The sequence below is a fragment of the Brassica napus genome, chromosome C2, assembly GCF_020379485.1.
Source record: "Brassica napus cultivar Da-Ae chromosome C2, Da-Ae, whole genome shotgun sequence".
In the NCBI taxonomy this organism is placed as follows: Eukaryota; Viridiplantae; Streptophyta; class Magnoliopsida; order Brassicales; family Brassicaceae; genus Brassica; species Brassica napus.
In genome coordinates, this window is record NC_063445.1 from 20,282,128 (window position 1) to 20,296,206 (window position 14,079).

A 14,079-nucleotide genomic window follows, 5' to 3' on the forward strand; every position below is an offset into this window, starting at 1 on the left:
GCATTACATAGACCAAATGGCATCCTTCGATATGCAAAGGTACCATAGAGACATGTGAATGTCGTTTTCTCTTGATCATTGGGGTGTATGGGGATTTGGAAAAATCCTGAGTACCCATCAAGAAAGCAGTAGAATGGGTGATTTGCAAGTCTCTCAAGCTTCTGATCAATAAATGGTAATGGGAAATGATCTTTTCTAGATGCGGAGTTTAGTTTTGGTAATCAATGCACATTCTATGACCTGTGATGGTTCTTGTTGGTATCAATTCATCCTTGTCATTTTTAATCACAGTGATACCACCTTTCTTTGGTACAACATGCACAGGTGATACCCATTTAGAATCTGAGATAGGGTAAATAACACCAGCATCTAAGAGTTTAAGAATCTCTTTCTTTACAACATCCTTCAGGTTAGGGTTTAACCTTCTTTGATGCTCGATAGAAGTCATTGATTCATCCTCAAGATGTATCCTATGCATGCACAAAGAGGGTGATATTCCCTTGATGTCATCCAGTGAGTAACCTATTGCCTTTCTAAATCTTTTAAGCGTTTTCAAAAGTTCAGACAGCTCAGTTTCAGTAAGTTCACTACTCACAATGACAGGATAAGTTTCATTAGGACCAAGGAATGCATACCTTACACCATGGGGTAGAGGTTTAAGCTCCACTTTAGGTGCCTTAAGCTCACTCCAGTCATTCTGCTGGGTGTCATCTTGCTGAGTGGCTGAGACTTCTTGGTGAACCATCTGTGGAAACTCCTCGTACTGATCCTTACTGACAAACCCCTGGTGTGAATCCAACATCATCCCGTAGGCAGTACTCTCCAGGTTCTCAATCACCACAGCCTCTCTCTCTACAGTCAAAGCATGCTGTAGAGGGTCCTTTAGTGACAATTCTTCAAGGAGTTCATCAGCAAGGGCGTCCATCTCTTCAATGTAGAATACTTGCCCTTGAACTGTTGGCCTCCTCATTACCTCTTTGATGTCAAAATGGAGAATGTACCCTTTACCCAGATGGAGATCAATCTTGCCTTCTTTCACATTAACAATAGCTCCTGCTGTTGCTAAGAAAGGCCTTCCAAGGATTAAAGGGTCTTGAGCTTCTTCACCCATTTCAAGCATCACAAAGTCTGTAGGGATCTCATAATTTCCAACCATCACTGGGAGGTCCTCTAAGATACCCACAGGGTACTTCACTGAACGATCAGCCAATACCAGAGAAAGTCTACACTTCTTGTACTGAGTGAAGCCGGGCTTCTTAGCAACAGATAGAGGCATCAAGCTGACACTAGCTCCCAAATCGCAGAGACATCTATCAAATACCATAGGTCCAAGAGCACAAGGTAATGTGAAGCATCCTGGATCTTCTAGCTTCTTTGGAATGACAAGCCTCTGAATGATAGCACTGCACTCATGAGTGAGAATCACCATGCCCTCCATCTCTTTCTTCTTTGCAGCTACAGCATCTTTCAGGAACTTGCTGTATTGAGGAATCAGCATGAAAGCATCAATAATGGGCATTGTGATCTGGACTTCACTCATTTGCTTTTCAAATAGAGCTTGGTACTTCTCTAGCAGCTGCCTCTTGAATCGACCTGGGAATGGGAGCTTGGGCTCATAGGCAGGAGGAACAAAAGAACTTTCACTGGCAGGAGTGACAACTTCACCATCCTTAACTGTTTTCTTCTCTTCTCCAACCTTTCCTTTTCCTTTGGCTTCCACTATCTTCTCTAAGATCTCGTCATTGATCTTCTCATCAACAATCACCACTTCATCATCTATGTTGATGGCAACCCCCTCACTTTGTTTCTCAGCATCCTTGGTGAGAGTTCTCTGAGGTAACTCCTTACCACTCCTGAGAGTGATAGATTTCATGGTTTCCTTTGGGTTTTGCTCAGATTTTCCAGGTAGAGAACCTTGTTGGCGATTTTGTTGAGTGTTCATGGCAGCAAACTGGTTCTCCAAAGCTCTGAACTTGTTGTTGAGCTCATTGTAGCTCCCATCAATCTTTGAGTGAAGGTTCTTCAACTCATAGCCAACATGCTTCTCACTTCTTGTTTGAGACTCCAGGATTTGTTTCAGTAGAGCTTCAGTGGTGTTGACCTGAGGAGTTGAGGTAGAGGGATTAGATTGCTGTTGGGAAGAATGGTTGCCCTTGTTGTTGAAACCAGGAGGAGGGTTTTGCTGAGGTTGATAGCTGCCTTGCTGATTATTCCGAGGCTGATAACCACTCTGTTGGTTGTTGGAATAGGATTTCTGTTGGTAGTTGTTGTACTGAAAGTTGGGCTCTTTCTTGTACCAGCTACCATTGTTGTTGATGAAACACAGCTCTTCCTGACCTTCCAAACCCTCAACTTCATGGACAACAACTGGTGTCTCTTGGCTTGGGTTGCCAACAAAGTGCAGCTGCTCTTGGGTAGCTTTGTCAGCAATGAGGATGTCTATCTTATCTTGTAGAGCCTTCAACTCCTTCCTCGTCTGCTTATCATCTGTTCTACTACCTCTGTCGTGGTCTCCACTGTAGACTGCATCACTTTTAACCATGTTGTCAACCAGCTCCTCTGCATCCTCCTCAGTTCTCCCCAAGAAGAACCCATTGCTAGCTGTATCCAGTCTGGCTCTGTACTTAGGAAGAGCACCACGGTAGAATGTGCTCAGCAAACTCTCCTTAGAGAAACCATGGTGTGGGCATTGAGCTTGATAGCCCTTGAATCTCTCTCAGGCTTCACTGAATCCTTCCAAGCCCTTCTGTTGAAAGCTGGAAATCTCATTTCTCAGCTTAGCAGTTCTTGAAGTAGAGAAGAACTTCTCCAAGAATGCTCTCTTGCAATCATCCCAAGTGGTGATAGAGTCGCTGGGTAGAGACTTCTCCCACTGACGTGCATTATCCCCCAAAGAGAAAGGGAATAGCTTGAGCTTCAAGGCGTCTTCGGACACACCATTGGTTTTTGACAACCCACAGTAGCTGTCGAACCTGTCCAAGTGATCAAATGGATCCTCTAGAGCCAAGCCATGATACTTGTTGTTCTCGATCACGTTGAGGAGTCCTGATTTGATCTCAAAGTTGTTTGCTGCCACAGCGGGTGCTCGGATTCCCAATCTATGACCATGAATGTTGGGGCGATCGTAAGTGCCAATGGGGCGAGCTGCTCGTTGTTGGTTAGCTGGAGCATTGTTATTAGCGCCATTGACGCCTGCATCATGCTGATGAACGTCTCCCATATCAGTGTTCAGTCCTTGCAGTTGAGCCTGTTGCTCTTCTTCTCTTTTCTTTCTAGCACACTCTCTCTCTAAAGCTCTGATGTCTGCAGCTCGTGGAACTAGGTTTGATGGACCGTTGCTCCGCAAGTTCATACACCTGTAGAATAAGAGGAGGTGAAAAAGAGTCAGTAACAAAAGAAAATAAAAATGACTTAGTCTCAAGCAATTGACTAAATCTCAATGTTTAAATCTACTCAGAATTTGGCAACGGCGCCAATTTGATGTTAGGAGTTTTCAAGGCTCCTAAGACAAATGTTGTAGTATAAATGATTGTCGGACCAGTTCTGAGAGATGTGAAAGCACCGAGAATGCAAGTAATCACTTAATCTAGGTGCAACCAATGGTTTTTAAAAAGGGTTTTTAAACTATAACTAACTAAAAGGGATAACTAAATGATACTCTCTTAACTATGGGAAAAGAGAACTCATGGATATAGGGATTAGACATCGGGTGATCAAGTTTCGAACTAAGGATGGCAAACGATCAATCAAACTATCAACCTTAAGCTTAGACACAATCCTAAACAAACTCTATGTCTAGATGAATGTTCATTTACTAACACAATCCAAGCATCAAATGTCTTTGGTTGAACGATATGAAAGTAATCATAACTAGCAAGTCCAATGGCTATCTTAGCACCTCTAACAACAAATGTCTTTGGCAAAGTATGCTAAAAGCTAGGAAGAGTTGTCTCGGGCATTTCCTCTAACACCTTTCGGGTGAGAAATGCCTAAGAATCAACAACTGAGTGGCCAACTCAGAAGATGCATTAGGTTCACTCTGCTAGCAAGGAAATATGAATGATCTACACTAAAACATTCTAGCTCTAACCTAATCACCCTTAATCTCCCTAACCCATGAATTCAAAGGGGGATTACTCACTAATCTCCATGATTCCTCTTAAACCCATGCTGGATTTCAGATTAATCATGTCGAGAAACACAAAGAAAATAAATATAAGAACACAGAATTTCAATAACAAAACTGATCAATTGATTCAAGAGATGACTTTCCAAGAGTTTTTGGTGGTTTTTCTTTAGAACAAAGATGATATGCCTCCTGGTGGCTTACAGAGTATTAAAACATAGGTTTAGAAAATAAAAACGTGCATCATGAAATGACCAAAAGGTCCTTGAGAAATCATAAGTTCGAGCAGAAATAAGACGCGGAGCGACCTCCGCTCGTCGCTCCGAGTAGTCGCTCCATACTTCGGGAGCGACCTCGCTGTGTCGCTGCGAGAGGTCGCTCCGGACTCGTTCTCGCGTTCCCAAGTGATGAAAACGCGAGCGACCTCCGCTCGTCGCTCCGAGTAGTCGCTCCATGCTTCGGGAGCGACCTCGCTGTGTCGCTGCGAGAGGTCGCTCCGGACATGAAAACGCGAGCGACCTCCGCTCGTCGCTCCGAGTAGTCGCTCCATGCTTCGGGAGCGACCTCGCTGTGTCGCTGCGAGAGGTCGCTCCGGACTCGTTCTCGCATCTCCGGGTGACCAAAACGCGAGCGACTCTTCCTTGTCGCTCTGGTAAGGTCGCTCTGATGGGGAGATCAGAGCGACTTGACGGTGTCGCTCCGGTAAGGTGATTGCCCAATGATCACTTTAAACACTTCTTTTGGACTCCAATTGCACCCAAATGTCTCCAAGAACTCCATGTGGTACTCCAATACCTGATAAGGACTCATGTATGCAAAATGCAACCTAAACATGGCTAAATCCTAATCTATATGATCAAAATGCACATGGGTGAATGGATAAAACATTAGAAATATGCAAGATATCATTTGTCAGCAAAAAAACTATTGATGTAAAAATGAAGCAATAAGAAACAAGATGGTGGGTTAAGGTCTCAAGACAATGGAGATACCAATACAAGGGACAAACATGCATGGTTGGTTAAGGTCTCAAGACAATGGAGATGCCACTACAAGGAAAAAGCATGCATGGTGGGTTAAGGTCTCAAAACAATGGATTATTAATTTATCATATCTCATCTACCATTTACCATACTTGTAACCACTATATATATGTGGGATGTTCTCATAAGCAAATCAATCAAGTGAATAAGATTATCCTTCTTTACTCTCTCTCTCTCTCTCTCTCTTTCTTGTTCTTCACTATGTTCTTTGATTTCTAACATGGTATCAGAGCCCCAAAGCTCTTGAACACCAAACTGCTTCCGCAAATCTATTCTATTCACTTTACTCTTTCACTTGTTTGGTTTACTTTCTTCAGAATCTCTTTCATTTTCTTTTACCCAGTGGGTAATAGAAACTGTTCTTGACAATTTTTTTTTCTACCTCCCTCTGTTCTGTCCATCTTGCTTCATTTCTAGAGAACATATCTTGGCTTCTCTTGTTTTCTCTATTGTCTAGCCTCAGAAATTCATATTTCTTCTTGGTGCATTTTTTTTTACCCGCTGAACAATAGCAAGCAAAGATGGAGCAACACCAGCTAGTGAGGATTCCAGTCACCCTGAAGGGTCCTAACTACATTACTTGGTCGAGATTGACCAGGATAGCTCTTGGAGGAAGAGGTCTATGGGAGCACATCGCCACAAGTGAGGCCCCAAGACAAATCACCCAAGGAGAAGATGGCAAGGAGGTTCTAGTGGTAGATGAAGGCAAATGGGGTCAGGAGGATCTCATGGTGCTGTCTATCTTGCAAGGCTCACTTGATACTCCTATCATGGAGTCTTACTCACACTGTGAGACTGCAAAGAAGCTATGGGATACCTTATACAAGGTATATGACAACACTTCAAACCTCACCAGAATATTTGAGGTTAAGAGGGCAATCAACAACTTGCAGCAAGAGGAGATGGACTTCACCAAACACCTTGGAAAGTACAGCCAGCTGTGGTCTGAACTTGAGATGTTGAGACCAAGTACCACTGATCCTAGTACACTAGAAGAGAGGCGTGAGCAAGACAAGGTCTTTGGATTGCTTCTCACACTCAACCCAAGCTTCAATGATGTACTTAAACACATATTGAGAGCTAAAGAGCTTCCAAACTATGATGATGTGTGTGCTCAACTTTGGAAGGAGCTAGGCTCAGATGGTCTCTTTGGTGGAAAAGAGGAGCTGTCTATGGCAAACAAAGCTGAGAAGATGGAGAGTGCTTCTGGCAACAAAGCACACTTCAAATCAAGAAGAGGAGGAGATAAGTATGTGACTTGTGAGCACTGCAAGAATCTAGGCCATTCCAAAACCAATTGTTGGATCCTCCATCCTCACCTCAGACCTGCTTTCAACCAACAGATACAACCAGGCCAAAGCACATGAAGCAAGAGCTCATGAAACCACAGTATCAGGCTCCATGCACATAGGAGAAGATGGAAGAGCTATGATCTCAACCACACAGATTGGTGGATCCACATCCCATGCCATGTCTCAGCAATCCCCTGATGATGCCTTCATCCGCAAGTCAGACATTGAAGCGCTTATCAAGGCTATCAATGCAAACTCTGGTAACATCAGTGTCAATGCTTTAAATTCTATTCACAGTGCTTCACATACTACTAGACCTTTCATCATTGATTCTGGAGCTTCTCATCATATGATTAGGGATGCTAGACTGATTAGTGATGTTAAACCTGCTCTAGGGAGTGTAGTGATTGCTAATGGTGATAGAATTCCAATTGAAGGAGTAGGAAACTTGAAACTGTTTGATAAGGAGTCTCAAGCTTTTTATATGCCTACTTTCACATCCAACTTATTATCTGTCAAGAGAGCAACCAATAATTTAAATTGCAATGTTATTTTCAGTCCTAATGATGTGTGCTTTCAGGATATTAAGACCAGGAAGATACTGGGAAAGGGTGTGAGCAAGGGAGAGCTTTACTTGCTTGAAAACACCAAGCTTTCAGATTTATCTTGTGCTTTCGATTCTGCTTCTGTATTAGCTAGTGATGTTTTATGGCATGTGATATCTTGCATATTTACATTGTTTTATCCATTCACCCATGTGCATTTTGATCATATAGACTAGGATTTAGCCATGTTTAGGTTGTATTTTGCATACATGATTCTTTATCAGGTATTGGAGTACCACATGGAGTTCTTGGAGGCATTTGGGTGCATTTGGAGCTCAAAAGAAGTGTTTAAAGGGATCAACGGACGAGCAGCGCACCAGAGCGACCTCACCGGAGCGACGCCGTGAAGTCGCTGTGACACACATCCCGGAACGATCCAGCCAGAGCGACATGGAGAGGTCGCTCGCGTTTCTATCGTGAGATGACACAAAACGAAGCCCGGACCGACCTCTCAGAGCGATCCACTGAGGTCGCTCCCGAAGTCCAGAGCGACTTGTTGGAGCGACACACCAAGGTCGCTCGCGTCCTCTCGTCCGGAGACACCAAAATCGAGCATCCTGGAGCGACCCCTCAGAGCGACCTACCAAGGTCGCTCCCAGCCAGAGCGACCAGCCAGAGCGACCAGCTCAAGTCGCTCGCATTTTGACGGGGCGAGACACGAAGAAACGCGTCGGGAGCGACCTCCTGGGAGCGACTATGCTAGGTCGCTCCGCGTGTTTGATTAGGCGATTTTTATGTTATTTCAGGGTTCTTTTGGTCATTTGTTTTATTGTTTTTAGATTGCCTAAACCTAAGTTAAGTACTGGGTAAGCCACCAGAAAAAAATACAATTTCTTTTTCTAGAGAAGAACTAGTAAAAAACCTCTTTTGATTCAGATTTCATTGCTTTCATCTTGTGTTCTTGTTGATTTCTTATCTATTTCTCTACATGATTAATCTGAAATCCAATATGGGTTTAAGCGGAATCATGGAGATTAGTGAGTAATCACCTTTTGAATTCATGGGTTAGGGAGATTAAGGGTGATTAGGTTAGTTCTAGGATGTTTTAGTGTAGATCATTCTTGTTCCTTGCTAGTAGAGTATTCCTAATGCATCTTCTGAGTTGGCCACTCAAAAGTTGATCAATAGGCATTTCCCACCCGAAAAGGTGTTTGATGAAATGCCTGAGACAACTCTCTTTAGGCTTTTAGTATACTTTGCCAAAGACATTTGTTGTTAAAGGTGCTAAGATAGCTAATAGACTTGTTAGTAATGATTGCTTTCATATTATTCAACCAAAGACATTTGATGTTTGAGATATGTTAGCAAATGAGCATTTATCTTGACATAGAGCTTGCTTAGAATTGTGTCTAGGATTAAGGTTGATAGTTTGATTGATCATTTGCCATCCTTAGTTCGATACTTGATCACCCAAGGTCTAATCCCTATGCCCATGAGTTCTCTTTTCCCTTAGTCAAGAAAGTATCATTTTTGTTATTGCTTTCTAGTATTAGTAGTAGTTTAAAACCCATCTAAATCATTGGTTGCACTTAGATTAAGTGAGTACTTGCATTCTCAGTGCTTTGATATCCCTCAGAACTGGTTCGACAATCACTATACTACAACATTTGTCTTAGAAGCTTGAAAACTCCTAACATCAAATTGGCGCCGTTGCCAAATTCTGAGTAGATTTAAACATTGAAATTTAGTCACTTGCTTGAGACTAAGTCATTTTAATTTTGTTTTGTTACTGATTCTTCTTCTTTCACTTTCAGGTGTATGAACTTGAGGAGCAGGGGTCCATCAAACCTAGTTCCAATAGTAGCAGACATCAGAGCTTTTGAGAGGGAGTGTGCTAGAGCTAGAAGAGAAGAAGAACAACAAGCCCACTTGCAGAGATTGGATATTGATATGGCAGATCCACCGCAAGGGGCAGAACACCAACCGCGGGCAGCTCGACCCATTGGTACTTATGACCGGCCCAACATTCATGGTCATAGACTAGGAATCCGAGCATCGGCTGTGGCAGCCAACAACTTTGAGGTCAAGTCAGGACTCCTCAACGTGATCGAGAACAACAAGTATCATGGCTTAGCTCTATAGGACCCATTTGACCACTTGGACATGTTCGACAGCTACTGTGGGTTGTCAAAAACCAATGGTGTGTCCGAAGATGCCTTAAAGCTCAAGCTATTCCCTTTCTTTTTGTGGGATAAGGCACGTCAGTGGGAGAAGTCTCTACCCAGCGACTCTATCACCACTTGGGATGATTGCAAGAGAGCATTCTTGGAGAAGTTCTTCTCTACTTCAAGAACTGCTAAGCTGAGAAATGAGATTCTCCAGTTTTCAACAGAAGAACTTGGAAGGCTTCAGCGAAGCGTGGGAGAGATTCAAGGGCTACCAAGCTCAATGCCCACACCATGGTTTCTCTAAGGAGAGCTTGCTGAGCACATTCTACCGTGGTGCTCTTCCTAAGTACAGGGCCAGACTGGATACAGCTAGCAATGGGTTCTTCTTGGGGAGAACTGAGGTAGATGCAGAGGAGCTGGTTGACAACATGGTAAAGAGTGATGCAGTCTACAGTGGAGACCACGAAAGAGGCAGTCGAACAGATGATTAGCAGACGAGGAAGGAGTTGAAAGCTCTACAGGATAAGATAGACATCCTCCTTGCTGATAAAGCCACACAAGAGCAGCTGCACTTTGTTGGTAACCCAAGCCAAGAGACACCATCTGTTGTCCATGAGGTTGAGGGTTTGGAAGGTCAGGAAGAGCTGTGTTTCATCAACAACAATGGTAGCTGGTACAAAAAAGAGCCCAACTTTCAGTACAATAACTACCAACAGAAATCCTATCCCAACAACCAACATAGTGGTTATCCGCCTCGACACAACCAGCAAGGCAGCTATCAACCTCAGCAAAACCCCTCATCTGGTTCCTCTGCTCCTCAAGAGAGCAGCACTGACACCCTGCTGAAACAAATCTTGCAGTCTCAGACTAGAAGTGAGAAGCATGTTGGTTATGAGTTGAAGAACCTTCATTCCAAGATTGATGGGAGCTACAATGAGCTCAACAACAAGTTCTCACATCTTGCTTCTACAGTCAAGAATTTAGAGAATCAGTTTGCTTCCATGAACACTCACCAGACTCGCCAGCAAGGATCTCTACCTGGAAAATCTGACCAAAACCCCAAGGAGGCCAAAGCTATCACCCTTAGGAGTGGTAAGCAGTTACCTCCTACAACCCTTACCAGGGATGCTGAGAAACTAGGTGAGGAGGTGGCCATCAACTTAGATGATGAAGTGGTGATTGTTGATGAGAAAATCAATGATGAAATCTTGGAGAAGATTGTGGAAGCCAAGGGTAAAGGAAAGGTTGGGGAAGAGAAGAAAACAGTGAAGGATGGTGAAGTTCTTGCTCCAGCAAGTGAGAATTCTTTTGTTCCCTCCTCCCTATGAACCCAAACTAACATTCCCTGGTAGATTCAAGAGGCAGCTGCTAGAGAAGTACAAGGCTTTGTTTGAGAAGCAAATGAGTGAAGCTCAGGTTGCAATGCCCATCATCGATGCTTTCATGTTGACTCCTCAATACAACAAGTTCCTGAAAGATGTTGTAGCTGCAAAGAAGAAGGAAATGGAAAGCATGATGATTCTTACCCATGAGTGCAGTGCCATCATCCAAAGGCTTGATGTTCCAGAGAAGTTAGAGGATCCAGGATGCTTCACACTACCTTGTGCTCTTGGACCTATGGTATTTGAGAAATGTCTCTGCGATTTGGGAGCTAGTGTCAGCGTGATGCCTTTGTCTGTTGCAAAGAAGCTTGGATTCACTCAGTACAAGAAGTGTAGACTCTCTCTGGTGTTAGCTGATCGTTCAGTGAAGTACCCTGTGGGCATCTTAGAGGACCTACCTGTGAAGATTGGAAGGTATGAGATACCTACAGATTTTGTGGTGCTTGAGATGGGTGAGGAGGCTCAAGACCCATTGATTCTCGGAAGGCCATTCTTAGCTACAGCAGGAGCAATTGTTAAGGTGAAAGAGGGCGCGATTGATCTCCATTTGGGTAAAGGGCATGTTCTCCACTTTGACATCAAGGAGAAAATGAAGAAATCAACTGTGTTCGGGCAAGTCTTCTACATTGAAGAGATGGGCACTCTGGCTGATGAGCACCTTGAAGAGTTACCACCTGAGGACGACGAGGAGGGAGCATCTCCCTCTACTCATTCCCCATAGAAGGTAACCCACTACTTTCCCTTGTATATACCATTTCGTTTTTGCATATTAGTTTTCTCTTTTTGGGTATCTCTCTCTCCTTGACAACACAGAGACTGTGTCATTTAAGTTTGGGGGAGGTACCAAGTATTTGATCACGCTTGCTTTGATGATTTTGAGTCTCATGCATTGCATTATACATATATCTTTGCATAAAAAAAAAATCATTTAGTTTGCATCATTTGCATTTCTAGGAGAGTCTAGAGCATATAGGTTGCATTTACTTGCATTGGGAGCAATGATTTGAAATGTCTTGTAAGGAACATTACTTTGCACCTGAGTAGCTTATGCACCTCTCAAAAACACTTGTATACTTCGAGCCTTGAAGACTCTTCCTGAAACTTGTTGATTGCTGAAACTCAGTCTTTGAAGCCAACTACAACCTTATTTGAACTGAACGAACTTAATGCATCTTGCTCATGGTCCCTTGTGTACTGAGTCATGGATATACACACTTGAGTTGTCACATCCTTTATGCCAATCTTTTTGACAAACTCGAGTGGTACACCATTCCCAAAACCCTTCCCTCCTTTTGAGCTTTCATTATTTGATGAGTGAGGCCTTTTTCGGAAAGCCTTACATGTGTATAATGTTGAGAGTATCGGGAACGACAATGCTTGGTCTTCATTCTTGCTAGATTAGGCACTCTATTGTCTAGCTATAGGTGGGGGTGACTGTTGTGACTATGGTTTGGAAGCATGAAAAGTTCGAAGGAAAAGAATAGACTCTTTGTGTTTAAATGGATAATCTTATTGGAATTAATAGATAAACGTCTAGCTCGAGTTTATGAAAAGTCTTGGCCCCCGAAAAAAATAAAAAAAATAAAAAAATAAAAAAATAAAAAAATAAAAAAAAAAAAATAAAAAAATAAAAAAATAAAAAAAAATAAAAAAAAAGAGCAAAAGAAAGAAAAGGGAGCTAACAAAGTTGTTTAGAGCTAAGATTTGTTTAGAAGTTGAGAAAATCCTTTATAGATTTCAAAGAAAAAGAGTTTTATGTGTAAAGTATTCTTGGGATCTTTTGGTGAGAGATGGGAGTTGGGTTTGACTTTTTGGACCAATTGACCATTTGCAAGAATTCACTTGATGCTATGCTTAATGAACTTGAGAGTTGGCTGATTTGCATGTGTGAATGCATGATGATGAGTGTAGGGATGAAAATAGTTGAATAGGCCTAGAGAATCGAGAGTATAATAAGAGAGGGTGTACTAATGCTGAATTTAGATGTTGATTTGATTGCTTTGTGTGTTTCTTTTGGCTATGAGTTCCCACCTTCAAACCTCTCTCCCTATGAGTTCTAGAAAGTTCACTTGAGGACAAGTAAAAGAATAAGTTTGGGGGAGTTGATATCTTGCATATTTACATTGTTTTATCCATTCACCCATGTGTATTTTGATCATATAGACTAGAATTTAGCCATGTTTAGGTTGCATTTTGCATACATGAGTCTTTATCAGGTATTGGAGTACCACATGGAGTTCTTGGAGGCATTTGGGTGCATTTGGAGCTCAAAAGAAGTGTTTAAAGCGATCAACGGACGAGCAGCGCACCAGAGCGACCTCACCGAAGCGACGCCGTGAAGTCGCTGTGACACACATCCCGGAGCGATCCAGCCAGAGCGACATGGAGAGGTCGCTCGCGTTTCTATCGTGAGATGACACAAAACGAAGCCCGGAGCGACCTCTCAGAGCGACCCACTAAGGTCGCTCCCGAAGTCCGGAGCGACTTGTTGGAGCGACACACCAAGGTCGCTCGCGTCCTCTCGTCCGGAGACACCAAAATCGAGCATCCTGGAGCGACCCCTCAGAGCGACCTACCAAGGTCGCTCCCAGCCAGAGCGACCAACCAGAGCGACCAGCCAGAGCGACCAGCTCAAGTCGCTCGCATTTTGACGGGGCGAGACACGAAGAAACGCGTCGGGAGCGACCTCCTGGGAGCGACTATGCTAGGTCGCTCCGCGTGTTTGATTAGACGATTTTTATGTTATTTCAGGGTCTTTTGGTCATTTGTTTTATTGTTTTTAGATTGCCTAAACCTAAGTTAAGTACTGGGTAAGCCACCAGAAAAAAAAAACAATTTCTTTTTCTAGAGAAGAACTAGTAAAAACCCTCTTTTGATTCAGATTTCATTGCTTTCATCTTGTGTTCTTATTGATTTCTTATCTATTTCTCTACATGATTAATCTGAAATCCAATATGGGTTTAAGAGGAATCATGGAGATTAGTGAGTAATCTCCTTTTGAATTCATGGGTTAGGGAGATTAAGGGTGATTAGGTTAGTTCTAGGATGTTTTAGTGTAGATCATTCTTGTTCCTTGCTAGTAGAGTATTCCTAATGCATCTTCTGAGTTCGCCACTCAAAAGTTGATCAATAGGCATTTCCCACCCGAAAGGTGTTTGATGAAATGCCTGAGACAACTCTCCTAGGCTTTTAGTATACTTTGCCAAAGACATTTGTTGTTAAAGGTGCTAAGATAGCTAATAGACTTGTTAGTAATGATTGCTTTCATATTATTCAACCAAAGACATTTGATGTTTGAGATATGTTAGCAAATGAGCATTTATCTAGACATAGAGCTTGCTTAGAATTGTGTCTAGGCTTAAGGTTGATAGTTTGATTGATCATTTGTCATCCTTAGTTCGATACTTGATCACCCAAGGTCTAATCCCTATGCCCATGAGTTATCTTTTCCCTTAGTCAATAAAGTATCATTTTGTTATTGCTTTCTAGTATTAGTAGTAGTTTAAAACTCATCTAAATCATT

General features: G+C 42.7%; 2 non-coding genes across 2 annotated transcripts; one reads left to right on the plus strand and one right to left on the minus strand.

The window, feature by feature from the left end:
* The first annotated feature begins 2,672 nt into the window (after positions 1 to 2,672).
* On the plus strand, positions 2,673 to 2,779 carry LOC125582671. The gene has a single exon (XR_007320127.1). It is a non-coding gene; the product is annotated as a small nucleolar RNA R71 (small nucleolar RNA).
* A 6,585-nt stretch (positions 2,780 to 9,364) lies between these two features.
* On the minus strand, positions 9,365 to 9,472 carry LOC125582651. Its single transcript, XR_007320108.1, has one exon. It is a non-coding gene; the product is annotated as a small nucleolar RNA R71 (small nucleolar RNA).
* Positions 9,473 to 14,079: the final 4,607 nt, after the last annotated feature.